Source organism: Urocampus carinirostris, chromosome 4, assembly GCF_059441175.1.
Source record: "Urocampus carinirostris isolate Australia breed hairy pipefish chromosome 4, RoL_Ucar_1.0, whole genome shotgun sequence".
NCBI classification, from domain to species: Eukaryota; Metazoa; Chordata; class Actinopteri; order Syngnathiformes; family Syngnathidae; genus Urocampus; species Urocampus carinirostris.
Window position 1 is genome coordinate 28,516,946 of NC_142352.1, and position 13,809 is coordinate 28,530,754.

At 36.5% G+C, this 13,809-nt stretch overlaps 1 protein-coding gene across 1 annotated transcript in view; it reads right to left on the reverse strand.

Annotated features, from left to right (window-relative positions):
- garre1 (granule associated Rac and RHOG effector 1) overlaps nt 1-11,252 on the reverse strand; it is a 75,231-nt gene extending 63,979 nt beyond the window's left edge. Inside the window, exon 1 of the mRNA XM_088334035.1 lies at nt 11,191-11,252. The gene's annotated coding sequence lies outside the window, so the exon portion shown is untranslated. The remainder of the gene's footprint in view (nt 1-11,190) is intronic.
- Between the last annotated feature and the right edge of the window lie 2,557 nt (nt 11,253-13,809).

A 13,809-nucleotide genomic window follows, 5' to 3' on the forward strand; every position in this document is an offset into this window, starting at 1 on the left:
TCTCTAATACCTTTAAAGAAGAAAAAAATAATGTAGTTTGCAGATCCACATATATAAATGCGATTTATATCCACATAAATATGTGCGATTTTTATATGCATTTATCAAGACATAGGATTTTGAGATCTTGAGTAAATCAAATATATTTGTGCATCTGAACAGAACACATGCAACTGTTTTTCAAAAACAGATTTCTCCCCATATAAGTGTTGGGTAAAAATTTACGGTAAATATAGTCTCTATTTTCAGTTGCAGGAAGTTCTTAACATTACAATTTATCACTGGGAACTGCTATCTTAATTTTTTTGCACTGCTTATAATTGATGCGTAATCCATGCACTAATACACATATCATAGTGCCCTGTTTAGGTGGAGGATGCACCTGTCCTTTTCGTCAAGGCCCATAGGGGGGTGGCGCTTCATAGGACTACGCTATACAAACTAATGTCAGCTGCCGTTAATCACCAGAGATGAAAAAAAATGCAATGGCAAAGCGAAGCCACACAAGGGTACTTTCTGAATTGTTTTTAATCAGACTTGGACAATTTCAAGCATTTACAAGCACTTCACCCAAAATTCAAGCACTTTTCAATCTTTAAAAACATATTAGAATTCAAGAATTTTCAGGGAATTCAAGCACCCGGACAAGCAATACACTAAAAATACACTAGGTGGATTTTCTTCCTTTTTAATAAAATATATACAATTTGTTTTAATCTTATTGTATAAAGCTAAAAAAGCTAAATTATATTGCAAAATCGGAAATTTTTGCATCTAAAAATATCATGGGCCTCAAGGGCAACGCCCCCCCTTCCCCTAGCTTTTCCGGTCAGATGATGCCACGCACGTAGGGAAGAAGGTTGTCCGGAAAGCAAACATCACTCAGGTGTGCAAAACATGACACATTGTGAGTTGGTGACTGGTTGGTCACCTTGGTGCGAGAAGATGAGGCGAGCGCCTCTTTTTAGACGATCACGAGTGCAAAGAAAACGAGCGACGGAAGCACAGCGCTGAATCAGCCTGTCGGTCGGGAGGCGAGACAGGAATTCTGCCGAGCAAAGCGCGTATTTGCGTGGTGATGCAGCTGTGGCAGATGTCAACAAATGGGCTGCGTGAGTGAGGTCCCGCTTTTAGTAAGGAATCTCCACCAAGTCAGCAAAAAATATGACAAAGGGCTTAAATGAATGGCTAAACCCAAGGTGAGCATTACAGCTCATTGCCGTAAGGCCTCTTTGGCATGTTTTTGATGAGTTATGTGTAAAAAAAAAATAATAATAATAATTAAAAAAAAAAAAAAAAATACTCAAATAATTCATAAACCCGACAATTTAATTTAATAAATTTTTAGCTTATCTCATAAAATTGACATTTGAATGCCAAAACAATACATTTTATTCCAATACATTTTTACTCTACTTGATTATGTGGGAATACTGATTGTCATTTCACTTATTATAAAGGTTTGTTTTCCTGAATGGATTGCTAGTAGACATTAGGGGTGCCGATAAAAATCAAGAATAGGAATAGTCAACGCAATGACTTCTATTGTCGACTATTATCACCAGACACGTTTTTCCAACAGAGTGAGGCATCACAACACGAATAAAATCTCTGCTGAGAGTAGCAGACGCACAATAGCATCTGTTTCGAACATTTTAGCCTGGATGCGGCATCTCAAAGGTCTACTTGCAAAGTTTGCAAAGCAAATCTTGGGTGTCATGGCAGTTGAACAAAACTGACTGACTCGCCTCGGTAAGATTCAAGTAACCTTCAAGTCAAGTCAGTCAAGTCATGTTTATTTGTATAGCCCTAATCACAAAGAGTCTCAAAGGGCTACACAGACCACAGATTATTGCAAACCATACAGGGAGTGCAGAATTATTAGGCAAGTTGTATTTTTGAGGATTAATTTTATTATTGAACAACAACCATGTTCTTAATGAACCCAAAAGTCTCATTAATATCAAAGCTGAATATTTTGGAAGTTGGAGTGGGGCTTTTTTAGTTTTAGCTATTTTAGGAGGATATCTGTGTGTGCAGGTGACTATTACTGTGCATAATTATTGGGCAACTTAACAAAAAACAAATGTATACCCATTTCAATTATTTATTTTCATCAGGGAAACCAATACAACAGCTCAACATTCACAAATATACATTTCTGACATTCAAAAACAAAACAAAAACAAATCAGTGACCAATATAGCCACCTTTCTTTGCAAGGACACTCAAAAGCCTGCCATCCATGGATTCTGTCAGTGCTTTGATCTGTTCACGATCAACATTGCGTGCAGCAGCAACCACAGCCTCCCAGACACTGTTCAGAGAGGTGTACTGTTTTCCCTCCTTGTAAATCTCACATTTGATGAGGGACCACAGGTTCTCTATGGGGTTCAGATCAGGTGAACAAGGAGGCCATGTCATTAGTTTTTCTTCTTTTAGACCCTTTCTTGCCAGCCACGCTGTGGAGTACTTGGATGCGTGTGATGGAGCGTTGTCCTGCATGAAAATCATGTTTTTCTTGAAGGATGCGGACTTCTTCCTGTACCACTGCTTGAAGAAGGTGTCTTCCAGAAACTGGCAGTAGGACTGGGAGTTGAGCTTGAGTCCATCCTCAACCCGAAAAAGGCCCCACAAGCTCATCTTTGATGATACCAGCCCATACCAGTACCCCACCTCCACCTTGCTGGCGTCTGAGGCGGACTGGAGCTCTCTGCCCTTTACCGATCCAGCCACGGGTCCATCCATCTGGCCCATCAAGACTCACTCTCATTTCATCAGTCCATAATACCTTAGAAAAATCCGTCTTGAGATTTTTCTTGGCCCAGTCTTGACGTTTCAGCTTGTGTGTCTTGTTCAATGGTGGTCGTTTTTCAGCCTTTCTTACCTTGGCCATGTCTCTGAGTATTGCACACCTTGTGCTTTTGGGCACTCCAGTGATGTTGCAGCTCTGAAATATGGCAAAACTGGTGGCAAGTGGCATCTTGGCAGCTGTACGCTTGACTTTTCTCAGTTCACAGGAAGTTATTTTGCGCCTTGGTTTTTCTACACGCTTCTTGCGACCCTGTTGACTATTTTGAATGTAACGCTTGATTGTTCGATGATCACGCTTCAGAAGCTTGGCAATTTTAAGAGTGCTGGATCCCTCTGCAAGATATCTCACTATTTTTGACTTTTCAGAGCCTGTCAATTCCCTCTTCTGACCCATTTTGCCAAAGGAAAGGAAGTTGCCTAATAATTATGCACACCTGATATAGGGTGTTGATGTCATTAGACCACACCCCTTCTCATTACAGAGATGCACATCACCTGATATGCTTAATTGGTAGTAGGCTTTCGAGCCTATACAGCTTGGAGTAAGACAACATGCATAAAGAGGATGATGTGGTCAAAATACTCATTTGCCTAATAATTCTGCACTCCCTGTAGACTATTATGACACCAACCCCTGATCTAAAACCTACATGAGGGCAAGTCATAAGTACGGGAGCGTCTGTGTTATCGATTTGCCTGTCCCTAAAAAAATTGACATAGGTTTATTTATGGATTTATGTCTCTACTGACTGAGCATTGTGCCTAATTGGTTTTAGATATGGCATTTTCATTTAATTTTTGTACAAATACACATGATGTCAATAGAAGATATATTTTTCAGTGTACCCATATTTCTTGTGTTTATTATCATTTGCCACATATGTAAATCAACTTCATGCTAAATTCAAGAAAAATGTGATACTGTAACTATCTGATTATTCAACTAAATCTTTCAATAGTTTGTGACTAGTCGACTCTTAAAATAGTCGCTAGTTCCAGCCCTAATAGACATGTTTGAAAAATTGCATATTTACTGAATTAATCCATTTACCTCCACTCTATTTAAATGGAAAATTGAGGTATGACTCTATACCCATCAATAGCAACAAGTGTGTACACTCTCGATTAGTATGAAGGGTATGATCTTTATGGTGGAGATCCTGGCTAAACATTTCTCTTTGAGGGGCATAAAGAGTATCAAAGGCCCCTCTATTATTATTTTACTGTCATTTTACTAACTAAATCAAAATCCATGATATGGGTTATGTTTTGACATTGAAACAAACGATGATATGTTTTTAAGGGTAGTTTTTATTTATACATTAGTTATTGTTCCTTTCAGAATTGTAAAAAAAGGCATCCGTATATTTGATTTTTTTTTTTAAATATGTACATTTTTAGGGGCTTTTTAACCCTTTTTAGCACGTGCTGCGGGCTGCAAATGTTACCTGACCCATTGTTTCCACACTTGTAATATAAGAAAAAAAAGAAAAAAAGAGTTTCATAAAAATCTATTCCCTCCTATACGTTAAACAAAAGTTTAATACTCTAATGCAATGGTTCCCAAACTTTTGCAGGCTAGCGCCCCCTCTGCTCCCCAGTGTATTGGGGTTGGACACTATTAGACATTTTTAGCTAGAGTCACAGCATTGGTTATTTCTTTGTGCCTTTGCGAACTTTTTTTGTACGGCGTGAAGGGCGCGAATGCTGCTTCGATGGAGGTTTGTTTACCTCTCAGTCCACTTGTAGATGCACCTTATTTGGTCTTTTACATGTAATCCTTTTTGACATACCGTGTATTTCAATATGTGATCATTTCTAAGGTGCTGGTATAAATTACTTGTGTTTCCTCTGGACCTAGCAACTGCGCAAAAGCAAATTCTGCAACGCCCTGCTTCGTTCCCTTCTCGTTTGTTGACTCCGAGACTATGTATACAGAGTCCATCATGACACTTAATGAGCTCAGAAGGTGGGTGTGGCATAGTGTGGTGCTTGCAATCTTTGAATCGCGTTTATTGGCTTGTGCTATTATTAAAACTTGCCTCTGATTGGTCGGCGCAATTAAAACTCGAACAGTAACACTTCGGACTGTCGCACCCCTACCGCTCCCTTCTTCCTCACCGCCCCCCCAGATCTTTCCACTGCCCCCAGGGGGCGGTACCGCCCACTTTGGGAACCAGTGCCTTAATGTGAGATACAGTAATCCCTCGGTTAATGGGGACCAAAACCACCCGCGAAAAGTGAAAATCCGCGAAGTAGCACCGGCCCTTCAAAAATGCTTACCGTAAATTCCGGACTATAAGGCGCACCTGATTATAAGCCGCACCCCCCAAATTTTGGGAGGAAAACGGATTTATTACATACACAAGCCGCACCGGTACATTAGCCGCGCGCATCCACATTGAGAAAAGAAGGCCTTTTTAACTGAACAATTTTAATGGGGAGAACCTGTATGGATATATTGTTTCTCTGGAGCTTGCTAATTGCCAGACACATAACATTATACCACTAGCCACTAGGTTGAGACACTTGTTTTCAGCGAAGGGGCTAAGTCAAAGTCCTAGCCTGACCTACACATACCGTCACTTTTAGAATCTCACGGTCGGCTGATTAAATGGAAAATGATACCGGTGATTATCATTTGATGCAGACCTGCAAAGTCCAGGTACCCGTTGAAAGTAATCCAAGAAAAAAAAAAAGTGTATATTTCCAAAGGTAAGAGTGGGAAAAATATATATGCACTTTTGTCTGCGGTGTCCACAAACACTCACCTTTACTGGTTCCTACTTCCCATAATCCCCCACGTCTGTTACGCCCCTTCTTTTTAATTGGTCAGTGCAAGACTTATCAGAACAAGTGTCCAAAATAAATACAAATAAATACATGACAAAAATATACAGTTGCAAATACATATTATACATGGTTACACATATTTACAAAGAAAGACGGTACACCGAGAGAGTTTTCAAAGCTATAATAATAACAATACAACTTTCAACCCAAACCGTGCCTGTGAAAGGTACCAACACGCTACTCCTAACACGCTCGCAGGGCTCAGAGCGTAGATGTGCTGCAATTATGAAATTCACGGTAAGCCGTCCTCGTCTTACTCGTCATTATTGACGTCTTCAAGGGCATCTTACCCACATTTGAAACGAACTTCTATCCTCTGTCATATGGACAATTCGATATTAATCCAAGAGGATGCAGTTAACCTTGGCACAAAATTCCACCGGTCTAAATTTTACCTTTTGTACTCGAGTGCCACTGGTGTTCGTTAGAAAAATTACTTAAATAAGCCGCTTCACTAAATAAGACGCAGGGCTGAACATTTGGGAAAAAAGTAGCGGCTTATAGTCCGGAATTTACGGTAAAAAAAAATTTTAAATAATTATATTTTATTATTATTATTTTTTAGACCTGCGAAGCTCTGAACCCGCGAACGTGGAATCACGAAGTAGCGACGCCCCTTCAAAAATGCTTTAAAAAAAATAATAATAATAAATAAAATAAAAAGATTTTTTTTTTAATTATTTTATTTTATTCTTATTATTTTTTAGACCCGCGAAGCTCTGAACCCGCGAACGCAGGACCGCGAAGTAGCAAGGTCCCACTGTACACTGGATTCTAAAATCCCCAAACCGTGTCTGCAAGCCTGCCCTCCTGCATTTCCGAATTTACATAACAAGTGCACCCACAGCACAGTTTCTTTACCAATAACATTCTCAGGTATGTTAAACCAAGACTGAAAGTAACTTTCAAAGATTACACACTGAAACTCCTCATTCAGACATTCTTGTTTCGGAACATTTGTGTTTTGTGACACCCACAATAGCCTCTGTCATGCTTATAATAAAAACGTTTTAGTCAGTCTGATTAAAATCATATTGATAGCAGATGAGGGCCCTGCGTGTGTGTTGGGTGGGCATAACTGCCTGTGTGCACGACTGTGATACGCTGGTGTATGCTTTCCGTCAAAGAGCAGGGCGTGCGCACAAGTCAATGGGTCAACTCAAAACAAACTGCAAAGTACGGCAACAAATTGTATTTAGGCGGCTTGTTGTATTGAAAAGAAATTCATCAATCAAATAGAACTCTGCGGAAAGTCAGAAGAGCGAAAAGAAATGCTGATTCGAGCGGGTGCTCTGGATTGTTATTGGGTCCGGGAAGGGACTAAGCTGCGTCGGGAGAGAAGGCAATAACAGGCCTGCAGGTCCGGCCTAATGCCGCTGAGCCTGTACCTCACCAACACCAGATCCAATATCTATAAAACGGATGACCAGGAGCAACAACTCGAAGGAAAACGTTACATTTGTGACTCTTGTATTTAAATCATCATGAAGACCTGGCTCAACCCAAGTATCCCCATTGCTAGCATGAAGCTAACCGGCCGCTCTCTACATCACTTTCTGACACTAAAAGGACAAACCCTCCAATTTTGTTGTAACATTGTATAATGAAAAAGACTATTATTTTAACTGAAATTTGTGTTCTTTGTTTTTATTTGTGGATCTATAGTTGTATATATTATGTTACTTATATCTAATAAATAAGAGTGTTCACTTTGAAGGTTTTGACTATCTTGGGCCTTTTTGGAACGCAACCCCGACCAAAAACAAGGGATTAAAGACCAGCGTTAACATTATACTGTTATAAGAATTTTACTGCTAAATGTAACTGCACTTCACTTCATTGCACTATTATTATGATGCACTGTTCTTTTTTCATTGCACAATTATTATAACTTAGGGCAGTCTCCAAGTACTATGTTAAAAACTTTTGCCTATTTATCCTGACAGTCATCTTTTTCCTCGTCAAAGCCTCTGTATGCAACGAGATTAGACATGGCATTCTAGGATAAACATGTAATACAATTTTTCACAACGTTGATATCAATGACAATAAAGACAATTAAATTCTATTAAGTTCAATAAATGGTGGCAAGCTCCTCGTGGAATGAGCAATTTTAAATTTAAATTAAAAAGTAGAATCCTTAATAAATGTCTGAGTTATGAACAATGTCATTATTTCAGGGAATGTTAAGTTAAATTATTAATATACAGTATAGAGAAAACTGATTTAAAAAAAAAAAAAAAAAAGAGTTGAACCAAACAACTTCGATTAATTAGCAATTAAATCGAGTCATTTAATACTCCTCTTAACAATTATAATACAATCTAAGAATTCTGACAACAAAAAATGGGAATTTTTTTAATTTAAAATGTTTATTTGTTTGAAACAACCTTAAAGATTGTGGTTGTTTGATATTAAAAAATAAGACAGTGACCTAAAAAATGGATAACTTCTTTTGGGATATTTGGTCCTAAATAATCTAGAAAGTTGTGATCCAAGCAGTGGATTTGAATTAGAATTATCTTCAATGCCGTTGATAACAACGTAGTGTATATTGTTTATAACAAGATGAGACATGGCAGGATGAACATATAATTAAAGACTTAGAATAAAGAAAAGATAAATATTATAAGGACAGGCAATATTCTTTAACATATGAATAATCTATCATTTTTACTTAATGCACTATGTATTTCTAAGGATTCGTAAATTTTTCAATTATATTTAAATGAATCGTATTTTTTTTAACAATTAAAAAATATACATATTTTGTAAAATTCAATAAAGGTAGTCCACTTATGTGTATTCAAAGTTTATTACCTACATTATATACATGTTTTTCCTGATATTTTCCTTACAATTTTGAGTTTTTAACAGTCTTATTTTAGGCTACGTGGTATACCGTTTTTAAAATTGTAGTTGGAATTCATAGAATGTGGTTCAGTAATACTAATCTTTAAAACTTGATCATTCGAGTGAATTGTAGTCGCGAATGGAAAATCACGTGAGAGCATTGGTGTCATATTTATAAGTGTCACAGATCACTATTTCGCAGGAACCCCCCCACCATTTCCCAGTTTCACCGAAACTCCGGCCGTCAAGGAGCACTATGTCGCAGCTATTCATAATAATAGCCTCGTGCTAATGACAACACAACCGCCCTTTGTGTCGTTGCAAACGCAGTCCACAGTTCAATAAAATTATACATTATAGGTTATTTGACATTAAATTAATAAAAAATACGTAAATAACGAGTGTGGGATAAAATGTTTTAAAGTGATTTAAAACACGCCGAGCACGGTGTTATATAGGACACACGCTTTGCTAACATGGAGCAATATTTTCATAGTTGATGTTTTATTCTTTATTTTTCAAGGCAAAAGATTTGCACTTATTATGATCGCCTGGGAAAACAATTATAAAAGCATCCGAAAATGGGTGCAAGGATGTTTAGTGTGAACTCAGTAGTGATGGGAATTCCGGCTCTTTTTAGAAAACCGGCTTTTTCGGCATGGCTCATAATAAGAGCCGAATCTTTCGACTCCCAAACGGCTCTTCATATTGCTTGATTAGCTTTGATGCATTTAAAATACCCGTTTTTATGTAACATTAGGCAAAAAAATGACGTAAAAAGGAACGGTTAAGGGAAAAAAACAAGAAGACAAAATTAAATACATGAAGAAAACAGAAGGAAAAGGCCAATTAAAAAAGCTGGTAAAAAAGGAAATAAGAATGGTATAAGAGCAAAATAATCTAGCCCAAAAAACAATAATAACAAGTCAATTTCTTTTATTATTTGGGGGGTAAATTTTTGTTCTTTTAGGGCCAATTTTGTGTGTGTTATTTTAGTCCTTTATTTGGGTGTTTCTTGTTCAATTTTTGTTCATAGATAGGTCATTTTTTGCTTATTTTTTTAGGTCTGTTTTTTTCTCATTTCTAGTCAGATTTAGGTTTTTTTCTCTTGGTCGATTGTTAGACATTTCTTGTTCAATTATTGTTCGTTTTGTGCCACATTTTGGTTGTTTCCTACTCGTTTTTGTCAATTTTTGTGTGTTTTGGTCATTTTTGGATAGTTTTTTTTGTCGATTTGAGCAATTTGGGGCAGTTTCTGGTCATTTATTTGGTCGTTTTCTGGTACATTTTTGTTCATTTTTATTGGTCAAATTTTATTTGTAACGAGTCTCAAAGGGCTGCACAGATTTTTGCAAACTACAGACTATAATTACACCATCCCCTGATCTAAAACTTACATGAGGGCAAGGAAAAACTCAAATTCCGCAACATGAGGAAAATGAAGAAACCTTAAGAAGGGGCCGCACATGTGGTAATCCCCCCTTTCAGGATGACCAAGCTGCAATGGATGTTGCAATAACAAATAATACACAGATATCATCAACAGGAAATAAAAGTCAATTATAAGCTATAGAATAGAAGTGCGTTTTAAGCCTAAATTTAAACAGATCCACTGAGGTTGCAGATCGAATCTCAGGACTCAAATTTAAATGGTAAATAGTCTGCATTTATATAGCGCTTTTCAAGTCAATGAAGACCTCCCAAAGCGCTTTACAATGTGCTTCACACTTATCTATTCTCACACACACACAAATAGCGGCAATGCAGCCATACAAGGCGCCGACCTGCTTATTGGGGGCATTAGGGATTCAGTGTCTTGCCCAAGGACACTTCGACATATAACACGGAGGAGCCAAGAATCGAACCTGCGATCTCTTGATCCCAAGACGAGCGCTCTACCTCCTAAGCTAATGCCGCCCTAATTTCTCTTTTTTGTACAGTTTTGTGTGTTTTGAGCTATTTTTTCTTAGTCCTTTGTTTCTTGTCAGATTTTGGTAGTGTCTTATTTAATTTGTGTCTATTTGTGTCTAATTTGTGTCAATTTTTCTTTCTTGGGGTCAGTTTTGTGCATTTTTTTGTAATTTCTTGTCATATTTTGGCAATTCTCTTGTCATTTTTTGGTAATTCTTTATTCAAGGTTTCTTATGTTAGTTTTGTGCCGTTTTGGTCGTAACTTGTCAAATTTTGGTTATTTCCTGGGCATTTTTGATCGTTTTTTGATCAGTTTTGAAAGTTTTTTTAAAGTAATTTTTGATTAATTTTTTGGGGGGGGGGTTCATATATAATCATATTCCTGAATGTTTCTTGTCTAAATATATTTAAGAGCGGAATCCATGAAAAAAAACAATGCATATTGATCGATCACAACGAAAAAAAGCATCGCGAAAGGAACCGTCTCTCGATTGGTAAAAAGCCGACTCAAATAGCCGTTTCGTTAACGAACGAGCCATCACTAGAACTCTGCTTTTAGCGACATAGCTACGCGGGGCTAGGGTTAGCTTTCCCCTGCTAGCCTCTCTGCGACACGACTGCAAAGCATTAGAAAAGCGCAACCGGTGAAACAGCAGCAAAACTTTAATCGCACGACCTCGATACGAAAAAGAGAAAGGGAAACTGTAATAAAAATGGAAGTGATATGTTGAGGTAGTAGAAATAAGGCGCATCGCTTACCATCTCTGGCATCCACCCTCTTTGACAGCGACTCTCCTGTCTGTGTGACGAGTTGGTCAAGCTTATCATAATAAATGTCAATACTTCCGTTGGACCTTTCACAATAAACTGCTAATGCTTCCGTGACCGGAAATGTCAAGTTTCTATTTAAAAAAGAAATTAAAAAAAAGTGCTTTCAATTAAGGTACATCAGGAGTGTGCAAACTTTTTAAATGACAAGTCACTTTGGGTTAGAAAAAAACAATTATTCATCATTATTGTTTTTTTTTCATGTTTTGATACAGTCTTGAATCCGATACATAAGAGAAGAAGATATTGAGGCCAGTGTGGGCCAATATACAGCCCAAGAGCCACATGCGGCCGCCAGGCTTTTGTTGCCGGCTCACTAAACAAAAATTCTCCAAATATAAAGACAATATATATAATAGTAAACAAGGAACTACCAATACACACACACATATATATATATAGGAGTGCCCGGAGGAAACCCACACAAGCACGGGGAGAACATACAAACTCCACACAGGAAGTCCAGTAGTTGGATTTGAACCCACACAGGAGGTTCGCAAGACCTTAGAACTGTGCCGCACACGCGCTAACCACTGCACCGCTGTGCTGCCGCTGCAAAATTACTACAAAACTAAATATCAAATAAGGCTTGAAAACAGGGACCTAATATAATATTTTGCTAATACTATACAACTACTACAAATATGCTACTACAGCAATTCTATGATACAAAAATACAACTACAGTAATATTACAAAAATTGTCAATAAATGTTACACAAATATTACAGAAATACTACAGAAATATTACAGAAATACTACAAAAATACTATTATTTAAATACTTCGAAAATATACCAACAGAAATACTAAAAAAATACAACTACCGTAATATTATAATACAAAGTAACCACAACATAAATATGAGGAAAATATTACCAAATAATACTATCAAATAATACTACAAAAATATTACAACAGAAATACTCAAAAAATGCAACTAAAGTAATACTACAAAAATACTTCAGATACACAGTACTACATAATAATAATAATAATAATAATAATAATATAAACTATATGATGGACATACAAAATTATTTTACAAAAATACTACAAAAATATGACTATGGAAATACTAGTATTTATTTCTGCAGAAATACTAGAAAAATACAACTACAGTAATACTTTAAAAAAAATACAGAAATAAAAAAAAACTAAGATAACACTGAATGTACTAGTGTACTAAAAAACTTCTTGTGATTAAGGGCTTCATTTTTCTTTTATATATATTTTGTTCTTTGTTCTTTTATTTTTTTTTTCGTTTTTCTCTATTTATATTTTTACATTCATCCTTTTCTTATGTTTTCATTTTTCTCTTTTCTTTTTCTCCTACTTTATTATTTCTCTGATTTTCTGCTTACTTTCTCACTTGACTTTTACTTTTTGTCTTATTTTCCCCCTATTTTTCCATTTTCCTTTTTTGTTTTATTTTTTTCTTATTTTTTCTCCATTTTGTCATCTTTTGTAGTGCTTTTCGCACTCGGTGGCACGACAGAATACAGCGACATCTAGTGGGAAAATAATTCACTTTGTCCCTTTAACTTTCATACTAAAACAGGTTCCTCTAACTATCATTTGGAGGGCCACAAATGCCTCCAGGCTGCTATTTTGAGACTCCATTTTTAAAGGATCTGTATCGTCATCCAGAGAGCAGCACGTCAAAGAGGTGGTGACCATGGTTAGAGGAGTCCTTCTAAAATAAAACTACTTTTATCGAGTTCCAGTACTTTACAACAGAGCCTTAAAAGTGAGGCCGACAAACAAATTGAAACAGAGGGCCTTTTGTCAAACAAACTGAGGCTTTGTTGCCCTCTACTGTTTTCTTGGGATTGTTGCATCTGGTTAATATTATTTACATACGAATAGAATAGAATAGAATAGAATAGAATAGAATAGAATAGAATAGAATAGAATAGAATAGAATAGAATAGAATAGGTTTGTTACAATTGTCTTTATTGTTTTTAGTGTATTTAGTGTCTTTGTTGTCTTTAGTGTCTTTAGTGTCTTGGTGTATTTAGTGTATTTAGTGTTTTGGGTGTCTGTAGTGTCTTTAGTGTCTTTATTCTTTTTATTGTTTTATTGTCAATATTGTTATTGATTATACTTATTTGAAAGGTATATCGAATTTACCTTATTTCAATTGAAGTTCCTGCAGTCAGGATATTTCTGATCAGAGTCAGCCCAAGGCATAAGCGAACTAAGCGCCCCGCAACCACTAGGGGGCCCCCATGAGCGGTTAACTTTTTGGTGTCAACATTGTCACTTTGTGTGTCCACTCAAAAAAACTTCTACAGAAATACAACCAAAATACGACACAATAACTACAAAACTAAAGATTTAATATTTTGTTTGAAACAGGGACCTCATATATTGTTTTGCTTTCATTCTGAAAATAAAAAAATAATATAGAATTACAGTACTGCAAAAATACTACTACAGAATTATTTACTCCAAAATACTACAAAAAGACAACTACAGTAATATTACAAAAGACTAAAGAAATATGACAAAAATACTACTATGGTAATACTACAAAAATACTGCTTTA